The following is a 13,638-nucleotide window of genomic DNA, read 5'->3' as shown; positions in this document are numbered from 1 at the left end:
GTCAGTCGTTAACAAAATTTCTTGAAATTAGGTTGTATGAGCGGAGAATTTATAACGTTCGTTCGTGAAAAAACTATGTTGTTTGCGTGTATGGTGCGCGAAACACGATCTGTCATTTCCCTTTACGAAAAATAACTGTAAAATTGCAAATTTACATTGTTTTGTTTACGAAATGCCTTGGGAAAAGAATGTAAACAAAAATTAATGACAAATTAGAAAAAAATTATAAATTAACGAAAATAAAATAAATCTCAATAGAGAACAACAACCTTTAACTAATCAGTGAAATATATTAATGAGAATAATAACAGAAAATAATTACCAAAACAAAGAAATATTCTAATTTAAAAAGAAATTCATAAATAAAGAGCAGTTACATATCAAAACAAAACGAGTGTTAAAAGTGCCTAAAATTGACTAAAAAGTGATTGTGCATTTTGTGTGTGATTAAAATAAATCAATTTTAAGTGGATATTGGATACACGATCGTTACCCCCGAAAAACAAGGATTATCATCACAGCTGGATATCATTATTCAAAAGAACATCATAGAGGAGCAGAAGAAGAAAGGTACAAAGGAAATGACATGACATTTATATTTGTGTAAGCCTCATATGCACATCATTGGTAGTTGTTGGAAGTCAAAGTCAAGTGTTGTTTAGCATTTGTGTACCTGGGCTGGATGGATGATTAGGGAATTCTCTATCAGCTGCAGAGTTTCCTTCATTAAATCCATTTGTTTATTAAATAATTAATATAAACTTGAATGTTATGCTACATGTAATGCAAGATAATGCAACAAGTTCACAGGGGATGTTAATGTAAAATACTGTCGGTTATGTTCCATTGGATAAAATAATTTCAATTACAAATTGAATGTAACCGTAGACCTCCAGAATGTTTTCCCTAAATTCTGAAAATATGGAACAAGTGTCGTTTAGGGGCACCTCTCGGATCGGTTTGAAATTTTTACCATATCAAGTCCTTGGTAGCGCGACCATAACAACAAATAGTTTTCCGTTGGGAATTCCATACTTCCAGAGATATTGTTCTTTACTTTTCGGAAATGTCTTGTCTTTTGCAAATGTTTTAGTTAATCACATTTCGTATGGAACCCTGGAGCAAGTTGAGTTTAAGCATTAAGCTCGGAAAAAAATATAATTTTTTTTATATAGCCGGCCTTCGGCCGGGGATTTAAGACTTTCTGCTATGGACAGGAGTCAATCTAGGGAACGGGAGCAACATTTTTTTTTAAATTAAAAATTTTCTCTAAGTAGCCGACATTTAACAAGGGAATTTTCGGAACTTCGGAGTCCCATATCTCGAGAAGTATGGACTTCCGCAAAAAATGTTATATATATTTGTGATCAGGGTAACGAGACCTACTTGTGGAAAAAATTTGGTATCGATCCGAGCTTAATAATTAAACTCATCTTAAGCCGGAACCCTTTTGGATCTGTTTGAAATTTTGATCATAATTAGAACTTGTTATCCTGATCACAACGACACATAGTTCTCGATCAGGGAACCTAGGACTATTTGTGGTAAACAAAACCTACCCGATACGAGCGGTGCCTCTTAACGACATTTAAGCCAGTTTAAATTTAAATAATCGACAGAAAGTACGAAGACTTATTATAACTACAGTTTAATACCACTCCTCGGTCGTGTCGTCTTCTTGGGGAATTTAGGGGCCCCAAAAATGATTAAAAAATCCTTTAATGGGAAGTTAGATTGATCAAGTGCAGATAAGCGCCGAGAGTCGATAAAGAGAAAAAGAAAATGAAATCCCTCATGATTATGGTCGGTTATGTCAGAAATATTGGAAAATATGAAAAAAACACGTACCTGAAAAAAATCTGGAAGTTTTCAACGTAAATTTTTAGGCTTATGTGGGTAAGGTATATACAGTAAAAATAAGGAACTAAAATTTTTATTTTCATTTATTGTTGTATTATTAGGACGAATGTCATTATAATTTGTCTTATTTTGCAAGGAGTCCACTTGAACGAGGTTGAAGTGGGAGTGGCAGTACATATTGTTACACATCTGGCCTATACGAATTTTAGAGATTTTGGGTCATTTTGTCGGGAAGCATGGACTTGCCCATGAAAAAGAATATCGCTGTGAATAGAAGCATTTTTGAGAAGAATCCTCTAACAGATCTAAAACTGCACATAATGTTGACCTTTTGTTATGCGAAGGTGTTTTCCGACATTTTCCAACTTCGAACTTGATTAAAGTTTGAAAGAAATATTACCATGCTCAAATGTCAAAATGTATATCGGTCATTCCTTCCGATAATTATTGTATCCACCGGGCATTTTAGTTGGTCACCGCAGGGTATTAAGAGCTTTTGGGCCATTAGCTGAGGATGTGTGGACTTGCCCATGAAAAAAATTATAATGTTGTAATCAGAATCAAAAGAAATATCTGCGGTAAAAAATTCAAAACTATCCCCAAACAGTCCTTAATCTACATATGAGCGAAATTTTGCCGTTTAGTGAGGGAGGTATCCGAAGGTGTTATTCGATATAATCCATCTTCGAATCTGATTTAAGTTTGAGAAAAAATATTGAAGTGCGAAGGTTTGATCAATGTCAGTCATTCTTATCGATAGTTATCATGCCCACTTTAGTTGGATTTTTAGAAAATTCCGACATTATGCACGATAGCGTGAACTGAAATTGATCCTCAATTCATAGGTTATCGCGCACCTCATTCATTTTAGTTGGTCCTTGCAGGATTTTTACAAATAACCGCAAGGTGTAGCTTCCGTAAAAATTCAAAAAAGGCCAGAAATGCAGCGAAAATTTTTGTGAGTGAGATACCCGAAAATGTTGTCCGATGGATACCCGAAAATGTTGGCCGATGTTGTCCTTGGAACTTAATGTACGTTTAAAAAAATTGTATGGGAAAATACGGCGTGAAAAGTTTAGTACAAATCGCTTACTGTTTTAGCGAACATGTTTGAGGTTCTCTTAGGGAGGTATTCTATGTGGACCGATGATATTGCCAATCATCGAACTTTAAGTTTTATTAAAATAGTGCAAAGGTGCAAAGTTTGGACCAAATCGTTTAGTCAGTTCGAGAGGGACGAACGGACAAGTCTGAATAAACTCCAAATTGTCTGAATCAGATTTTGTTAAAACAGATGGAGATTTCTAATTTGGTACCTAGGATGTTTGGTATTGAAAATGGGTTATATTATGGGTCCACGTATTGATGTGACCCACGTAGCGTTTCCTCCCATTTATCGGTATAATTGAAAGTTTTAGCCTCATTGTTCCACCGAATTTAGATTCATAATTTCAGCACGCCACCTTGCATTCTTTATGCCCAGGTTCTATTCCCAGGCTGTGCAAAAAAATCATACTTTCCAACGGTGCCAAAATAATACCCCTCATATCCCTGATTATTCTACTTACGTAAAACTTCTCTACAAGTGGGGTCGTAGATACGCCGTTCGGACTCGGTGGTCAGATACCGGTAGGAGTGGAACGATATGGCTTATCTTCGAACTTAAAATAAGTTTGGACAAAATATTACGATACCCAAAATTTGAATAATATCGGTCCGTTCGAGTGTTATCGTGCCCACCAGCAAGACATGGCGAAAATGTTCGAGAAAATTGTGCGCACTATAACTAATGAAGGGAGTGGCCGATTTGGTGCATACTTTACACATCCTAATATATCTACCGGATATATATAAGATTTGAATATGGACTATATGCTTTGTTACTATAACGTTAAATAAATAAAATAAATAAATATATTTGTCCACTCCTTCAGGTAACTTCCACACAAAATGTTGGATAAGTTCACTTTAAGACCTGCTATCGAATCACTTTTATTTATGTTGTAGCAGCTTGCGTTCGCTGCCTTAATTACAATGGTAAAAGTTTTTTTCAGGGGCAAGTCCATACTTCTTGAGAAAACAGCCCTAAAAGTGTAAAAACCCCCTATGGCACCCCCATGGTCTATGTCAGTCCATTCCTTTAAGTATCTCCTCCGCAAAACTTTTGAACTTTAATCCTCATCAACATTTTTGTCGCTTCATACGCCCAAAATTTTGAAACCCCCTAAAAGTGTTTCAATTTACGCAGGCTGAGCGTATATCTCTGTCGGATATTTATTAAATTCCCTCTTTAGGGATACTTTTTACTTGTTTTAATGGATATTTATTGGGGTGTCACCGTGGTGCAATGGTATGCACACCCGCCTTGCACGCTAATGGTCGTGGGTTCGATTCCCAGGCCAGGCAACATCAAATTTTCAACGGTGGCAAAATACCCCTCAGTCATGTTGGCGACATTTCCTGAGTATTTCAGCCTTGTAAAACTTCTATACAAGTGTTGTCTTAGGACACGCCGTTCGGACTCGGCAATAAACAGTAGGTCCCATATCATTGAGCTAATATGCATCAGGGTGCACTCATTGATATGGGAGAAGTCTCCCTTGTCCCATCTGGGATGTTTGTGGAACAATTATATAATGGATATTTATTAAATTCCCTCTTTAAGGAAAAGATTTTCAGGTATATATGATCGTTTTGTCCACCACAAATGGTTTTAATAACAAAAGTTCTTCGTATATGGCAGATTTCATGAAACCATAATAAAAAAATATTTCATATTTCTCAAAAAAGACTGAAATGATGTCCCTTTTATAATAAAAATACATATTAAAATAGGTTTGGTAGTTTTCTGTAAAAAAAGTTATGAATCCTCAAGGATTCAGCTCACCATAATCTCTTAAATCCTTCAAATTTTCTTGATCCGCTTATCTTTATAAAACTATCCTCTCAAAAATCCTTAAATCCAATTAATCTGTTAATGCTTACGACCAGATGTCGCAGTAGAATAACAGTATCGGTAACATGTGTTAGTTAAACAACACTGAGTATAATAAAACCTATTTCGATAATACTATTCTATCATGTAGTAATTTCTGCCAAAATGTTACCGTATTTTTTGGATTTTATAGTTATCGAAAGAAGCCCCTTTGTCCATCCTACCTCACATAAAACTATAGCCCAAGATTTTTTAAATATTATTTATTTTACTTTCCCCCATCTCATCTTTTATAGCTGGCAAAACATATTCATTCATAAAAAATGTGTGTATTTGTTTACTTAAAAAAAATATTATTTGTTTTTATTGGCATTTTATCGTGGCAATGATCACTTTTGTGAACCAACTAACAACACAACTGATGTGCTAAAAACAAAACAGATATTATTCATATCTTTTTCTTCACATCTCCTTAAATCCGTTTCGCAAATAACATTTCAATCAACAGTTAGCCATTCATCGTTCAAATGTGATCAATATTTGTTGATGTTTTCTTTTTCTTAATTTAAACTTTTGGCTCATTGACTTTTAATTAGCCGGGCCGGGCCGATGATTATAAACAAATCTCGTTTGTTTTGTTTTTGCAAAATTTTTATTAACTTTTTCGAAACGTGCATTTCTTGTTTGTTTGTAAACAAAAAACAAACAATGTACTATTTTTAACAGTAAATTTGCACATCAATATTTATTTTGGGATTTATTGACTTTTAAGCTTAATTAAATTTCAAACTTTTTTATAAAGTAGCAAAGATAATTTGATCAGTGATGTTATTTATTTTTGTAGGTGTTGCTTTTAATTTCCTGTCGTTGAAAAATACTTTTTCTTGAGGAAATTTGATATACAGATGAAATAAGGGACATCATTTTTTCATTCGATTTAAACGATTTTTAGAAAAAAATCAAGTTTTCAAGTTGAAAATGTCAATATCAAAGGTAAAACTAATAAAAAATCTTTGCCATTCGCATTCTTTATTAACCCATGAGATAATGTTTTGGATCCCAAACTCAATTTCGTTAAAAAAACGACGCAATATATGCATCTGAAAAATTCCCACAACAAATGTTATTTATATTTAAATTTTAAAAATTAAAATAAATTTATCGTGATCATCAGTTAATTTTTAATTAAGCCGGTTACCGGTTCCTTGCATTTTAATTTATTGCTAAAAAATTTTCGTAATCGTCAGCTAAACATTTCTTGTTAATTTGTATCGACGTTGTTAAGTTAAAAAAAAAACAAGACATTGTAACACCCAACTACACAACACCACAAAAGACAAATGATGACTACCAAACAAAATGATCGATGGGTTGGTATGTTTGTCTGTCTGGCCTTTTTGGCTACCTATTTATTGCTAATTTAAATGAACTTTATTTGTGATGAGCTGGATTTTTCCATGTAATGTGTCAAGCTTATAAATTATAACTGGGTGGTTGGTAGTACCTCGATCTTCATGAAATGTGTACGTACTTAATCGAAAAAAATAAAATCGATTTATATTTTGCTTGTTTTGTTAGTATAAGTAGCATAGAATATGTGAGAAAAATGATCAAGTCGATCGGGACAAAATTATCTGAGATATGGGCATTAAAGGATCCGCTGTGTCTTGGATGTGAAATTAAAACTAAAATTTTAAAACTTATGGCCTGTTTCACTAAGACGATTCGAATTCAAATTCGTTCGAAATACTACCAAATTTCTGTTTTATGAAAAATATTTCATTCATTTTTGTTTTCAATCAAACAAATATTTATTACAATAACAGGAGTTTGGTGTTAATTCGAACGAATTTGAGCTCGAATTAAACTTTATGATATCGAAAAAATAGTAAAAAGAAGTAGAACAGCTTTAAATGTTTTTTACTTAAAATTTATTTTTGATATCGGTGCCCTCTCTAGTTCGAAAAGAAATGAGTCGATCTTCATATATTTTTGAAAGCTTATAAAAAATATCAAATTAAGTGTTTGAAATAAAATTCAATAAAATTTGCAATATTAAATGTAATATCGGATATTTATTATCAATTAGTATAATAAAGTTTAGCAATAAACTTTGGCAACTTTAAAATATTTCTTTGGTCAAAAATGCCTTACTGTTTTTAAAACATTTTAATGTGTATTTATGTCCATAAGTTCGTTACAAATTTCTCCGCTGAGTTTTTAATGAAAGTGAAAATCCCTTTATTTACGACAAGATCAAAATTAAAAATTATTACCTTCCTCTTCTGGCGTTTTTCTTTAATACTGACAGTGTGTGTGCAAAGAAATAATAAAACAATTAAGAGAGGGCTATAGTCGGACGGGGTCGACCATTTAATACCCTACACCACCTCGTGCAATAATTTGTCAGTAAAACTGTGGAATCCCTGTATATACTAGGATGAAACTCTGTTATCTGATCACGTATGTACATCAACATGAAATGGAAAAATCAAGAGTTCATCTTCTAAATATAACTTATGTGAGTGGAACATATGTATCTTCCAGGAATAAAGATATAGTCATCATAATACAAATTTCACCAATTTTCACACATTATCTGAACATACCCTCCCGCTCATCTGAATAGGTTTGAAAATCTGTCTTTTTATATGTTAAGGTCTCTTAAGCTGTTTTTGGATTACAGGTCTGTACTATATAGTTTTTGAGAGTCCTATACTATGCCAATTTTTTTTTTTGGCTCATCTGATTAGGTTTGAATAAAGTAACATTGAAACAAGTTAAACAGCGTTAACTTCGGCCAGGCCGAACTTTTTATACCCTCCACCATGAAATACTCTGAGGTAATATGAAATTATTAGTTTTCTTTCTGTTGCGAAAGTACCTATGCACACAATTTTAGCTAGAGAAGTCACTTGACCACTAGAAACCCTAAATGCCAAATTATAGCGAATTCGGCCAGAACATGTAGCTAAAAACGTAAAAATGCCGGTAATCGGACGGTACCGTCATATGGGAGATACAAGAAAACGTGGACCAATGCCCATAATTTCGGGTGGAGAAGTTTCTTTGTCATTGGAAACCCTAAATGTCAAATTATAGCTAATTCGGTCGTAAAATGTAGCTAAAAGCGTAAAAATAGCTGAAATTGGGTGGTACCGCTATATGGCGGCTGTACCAAAGCATGGACCTAGGACCATAACTTATAGTGGAGAAATTTCTTGATGACTAAAAACCCTAAATGGCAAAGTATAGCTAATTCGACCAGATCATGTACCTAAAAACTTCAAAATACCGGAAATCGGGCGGTACCTTTATATGGGGCTATACGAAATCGTGGACCGATATAGCCCATATTCGAACTTGATCTAAATTCAGACCAAAAACACATGTGTACAAAATTTCAGCCGTGTAGCTCAACTCATTCGGAAGATAGCGTGATTACAACAGACGGACGGACATGGCAAAATCGACTTAGAATTTTGCGCTGATCAAGAATATATATACTTTATAGGATCGCAAATGATTATTACGATGAGTTACAAACGGAATGACAAACTTAATATACCCTCCATATTATGGTGGAGGGTATAAAAGGCTACTACCTATGCAAATTGTGCCCAGTTTTTATACCCTACACCACTATGTGGTAGGGGTATTATGTGTTAGTGCATTTGTATGCAACATACAAAAGGAAGCGAGATAGACCCATAGTTCCTTCTAGGGATATACATAGAATCACTTTCTGAGTCGATTTATGCATGTCCGTCCGTCCGTCCGTTCGCAACATACAGGTCGCATTTGTTGACCGATTTCGCTGAAAATTGGGGAATACAATTTTTTTAGCCGTCGGAAGATCAAGTTCGAAGATGGGCTGTATCGGTGCAAGTTTTGGTATAGCCCCCATATAACGGTACCCCCGATTTAAGGTATTTTAAGGATCTTAGCCGCATTTGTTGCCCAAACCAGCTGAAATTTTACATTTGAGGTTCCCAATGGCCGCGAAATTGCTCCACTAAAAATTGTCAAGATAGGTCCACGGTTCGGTATAGTCCCCATATAACGATACCTCCCGATTTAAGGTATTTTATGGATCTTAGCCACATTTTTTGCCCAAACTACCTGAAATTTTACATTTGAGGTTCTCAATGGCCGCGAAATTGCTCCACTAAAAATTGTCAAGATAGGTCCACAGTTCGGCATAGTCCCCATATAACGATACCTCCCGATTTAAGGTATTTTAGGGATCTTAGCCACATTTTTTGCTTGAACTAGCTGAAATTTTACATATGTGGTTCCCAGTGGCCACGAAATATCGCCACTTTAAATTGTTAAGATAGGTCCAATTTTTTTTGTAGCCCCCATATAACGGTACCTCCCGATTTTAGGTATTTTGAAGGTTGTGGCCACATTAATCCACCGAAATGGCTGAAATTTGTGGTGGAGGGTATAAAAAGTTCGGCCCGACCGAACTTAACGCTTTTCTTACTTGTTTGCTTTACATTTGTGAAATGGAATATCCCGATAAATCCAAAAAAAGTTTGACCCATTTTATCAGGTACGTGGGTTCAAATCTCAACCTGGAAAAGTAACCAAGAACTTTCATATAAAATCAAGAAATATTACAACAAAAACCTTTTATAACCATGGCTTAAATGACTTTTTTTTCGTAAGACCCCTTCTGAGCTTCAAAAATTGTCTGCGAGCAAATACAAGTGCTAGCCATAATATTAGGATCGATAATCTACAAAGGTAATTAAAAATATTTTGTATTTTGGCTCAAGTTTCATTATTTAACTAACATGGCAGTATAAATTTAAGGGGTGACCCCAACTTGTAAGTTTCAGAAAATCGAAATAATATTTTATTGACTTATTACAAAGCAGAGGTAGCATAAAATATGTGGTAAAGTGGATCGAAACAATATTGCCTGAGATATGAGCTTTGGAAGGGACAATTTTATTGTGTTTTCCATGCAACATAGAAATTAAAAACATGTTTTTCTCAAAATGACATTTTGAAATCGATGCCGAATCTAGCTCGAAAACTAATAAACCGATTGTCATAGAATTTTGTGAGGTAACCAAAAACATCAAAATCTACTCCTTCATCGATTGATTTTATTTTTAAACAATTTTTGCCCATTTTATGACCGGAAACATCAGTTTTTTAAGCAAAAAAATTAAATTTTGATTTTTTGTACTAACATTGCAGTAAAAATATATTTTTTTAAAAAATCGATCAATGAAGCACTAGATCTTTATGTTCTAAATAAGCCCACAAAAACGTATGATTATCGGTTAATTCGTTTTCCAGCTAGACACCGCAAAACGCTTTTACAAAAGAAGGGTTTCGTGGACTGCCATTTGCCACAAAACCAAACAGCATTTTCCACAAAAAAAAAATCAGACACTAGATTAAGATGTGGTCTTTCAGATGAAAAACAAAATCTACCAAAAATGTTTGGAGTTTTCTTGGAAAAAATGAATGAAAAATGGTATTTGGGCTTTATAAATGGGGTTCACCCCTTAAGTATCATCATGTACCGAACTCTACCACAGTTGACGACATGTATCATAAATGCTCAAAAATTGATCTGGAAGAATGGCTCTTCGACCACGAATAGCGACGACCAAATATAATATTCAATTCGATATCGTGCTCATTAATTATTTTTTGTTGGTGCTACAGAGTATTAGAGGAAAATACAAATGTGGTCTTCTATAGATGGAAGACATTTTTAAAGTGGTTTCTGCCCAGCAATCCTTAATAAATAATTGGTTTTAATAGTAATTTTTGGGTAGTCGTAACTACTTACAAAGTCCTCTACTAGCCCATTATTTTACCAAGGACATGTCGCACTGAATTACTAGTTATTCTATGACCACTAGCATAACTAGTTATTCTGTGGCCACTAGAAATAAGCTAAAAAATGGTATTCTTTTTAACAGTTGAGCTGGAATTTGTTTTCAAGTTCTATACACTTCATATTTTTACGGTGTTATATTTAACTTTCTTTGGTGTCCTTTTTAAAATCAAATTTAGTAACTCATTTTCCAAACAGTTGCAGTTGACCAATCGAACTAAAACCACTTTTCAGATTTGGATAACATTACATATATATGCAACCAAAACCAATATGGATCAGTTTTTTCCTATAGCCCCCATATAGCGGTACCACCCGATTTCAGGCGTTTTGAGGATTTTGTCTTCATTTTTAGTTCGAATTGGCTGTTACTTGGCATTTGGAGTTCCCAATTGTACAGAAAATCATCCACCAAAATAACGGTACCACTCGATTTCAGGCAATTTAAGGTTTTTATTTACATTTTCGATCTAAATTGAATTAATTAAATAATAAAATAAAAAAATAATTGAAAAAAATTAGTTTCAGTGTTTTATTTAAAAATGCACTAAAAACTAGAAAATAATTTGTCCTTAGCCTCATTAAGTATATTCTTCCTCATGATGGAATCTCTCAAATAAAACGCTTGTCTTTAAAATTAAAATAGTGGCAAAATTAAACGGCAAGCGTTTTATTTGGGAGATTCCATCATGAGGAAGAATATACTTAATGAGGCTAAGGACAAATTATTTTCTATGTTTTAATAAAACAGTGAAACTTAATTTTTTAGTTATTTTTTATGTTTTATTATATTTTCTTTATTTTACTTAATTTTATTTTTTTATTTTATTCTATATTATTTTATTTTATTTTATTTTTATTTTATTTTTATTTTTATTTTATTTTATTTTATTTTATTTTATTTTATTTTATTTTATTTTATTTTATTTTATTTTATTTTATTTTATTTTATTTTTATTTTATTTTATTTTTTTTTTTATTTTATTTTTATTTTATGTTATATTATTTTATTTTATTTTTATTTTATTTCGCTTTCTGCTGGATTTGATCATGCGAACTTCCAACTTGTAGTCGAACACACTACACACTCGTTCACGCTTACGAGCATTAACGGTTGTTTAAACACTAACATTTGCACCACCATCTGTTCTTTAGTTTGTCAACAAAAAGCTCGCGTGTCGACGGTGAGCGTTGAACACACAACCCTAGGATTTGTAGTCGGACACACACGCTCTGCGTCACCGTACTCATAACTAGACAGCGGAATTTTATACAACTCCTATTTTTGGTCCGATTCATGTCAAACTTTGGGGCTGAGCATATTTTTGGCATCTGATTAAATTGCAATCGAAACATACGACATATGCAAAATTATGCAAAATGCATAAACATTTGCATATGTAAAATTTATGCATTTTACATATTTTCTTATGCATCAAATATTTCAATTATAGGCACAAAAATGTTTGTGTGTACAATTTTTCTGTTTAAAATTCTATTCAGACAAGTCAATAAAATAAATATATCCACAGGCATGACCTTCAAAATACCGGAAGTCGGGAGGTATCGTTCTACGTGGGCTATATGAAAGGGCTGCACCAATACCGACAAGTTTCAGGTGTAAAGTTTTATACCCTCAACGAAGACTAAATACCAAATTTCAGTCATTTCGGTGCGATATTGAGGCCACAACCTTCAAAATACCGAAAATCAGGAGGTACCGTTCTATGGGGGCTATATGAAGACGTGGACCTATGCCGACAAATTTCAGTTGTACAGTTGCTTTCCCCCAACGAAGACTAAATACCGAATTTCAGTCATTTCGGTGGGAAATTGAGGTCATAAACTTCAAAATACCAGAAATCCGTAGGTACCGTTCTATGGGGGCTATATGAAGACGTGGACCTATGCCGATAAATTGCAGGTCGAAAGTTTTATAGCCCCAACGAAGACTATATACCAAATTTCAATCATTTCGGTGGAATATTGAGGCTACAACCTTCAAAATACGAAAATCGGGAGGTACCGTTCTATAAGGGTTATATGAAGACGTGGACCTATGCCGACAAATTTCAGTTGTAAAGTTTCTTACCCCAAACGAAGACTAAATACCAAATTTCAGTCATTTCGGTGGGATATTGAGGTCGTAACCTTCAAAACACCAGAAATACGAAGATACCGTTCTATGGGGGCTATAAGAAGAAGTGGACCTATGCCGACAAATTTCAGGTCGAAAGTTTTATAGCCCCATCGAAGACTAAATACCAAATTTCAGTCATTTCGGTGGGGTATTTAGACCACAAATCCTTGTATATATTTTTGCATATGTTCATTTTATGCAGATATGTAAAAATATGTCAAAATACGCACGATATCGAGAATTTCTGGGCCTAATTCGTTTTATTTTGTTTCTGTTTAATCAGATTTTCTCTATGACCATCCTAACCATATATGCATTTGCATAGGATTCCGCTGTCTACTCATAACTTAGTAAGGAGCAATATAAGTAGTTATTTTTGTTTACATTACTTTGTATTGGGTTACGTAATGACTAACGGATCCGACTTTTTGCTGTTTGCTGAATGATGACTCTTTAAGGTGGTAAACTTATCGCACAATATTTCCAATATTTTTAATTTGCAAGTGGGGGCAAGTTTTTTTGTTTAAAACACATCAGAAAGGCCTTTTGCGCATAGCTTTATCTTTCGCCACGCAGAAGCGAAGCTTATGAAATGATGAGTAACAAAAAAAAAAAAAAAAAAAAAACAAACATAAAAACTATACTTAATTTTATCAACAAATAAATACCCTTTTATTCGGATGAAATACTTTTTATGTGAATTTTCAATTTACTCCGTTTATCTTGTAACTTTGGGAGAAGAACATAATTCAGCCAAATACCCCACAGTTTCGTTGTTTTCTCATTATTAATAAGGCATAATTTTTTTACGACTTTGCCATAAAAATTATAAATAAT

General features: G+C 33.6%; 1 protein-coding gene across 1 annotated transcript in view; it reads left to right on the top strand.

The window, feature by feature from the left end:
* Window positions 1-13,638, top strand: part of T48 (FU domain-containing protein T48) — a 277,513-nt gene continuing 263,875 nt past the window's right edge. Inside the window, exon 1 of the mRNA XM_073961887.1 lies at window positions 1-570. The gene's annotated coding sequence lies outside the window, so the exon portion shown is untranslated. The remainder of the gene's footprint in view (window positions 571-13,638) is intronic.

Source organism: Musca autumnalis, unplaced genomic scaffold (assembly GCF_047663935.1).
Source record: "Musca autumnalis isolate F117 unplaced genomic scaffold, ASM4766393v1 scaffold_1, whole genome shotgun sequence".
NCBI classification, from domain to species: Eukaryota; Metazoa; Arthropoda; class Insecta; order Diptera; family Muscidae; genus Musca; species Musca autumnalis.
This window is presented reverse-complemented; position numbering and strand designations above follow the sequence as displayed.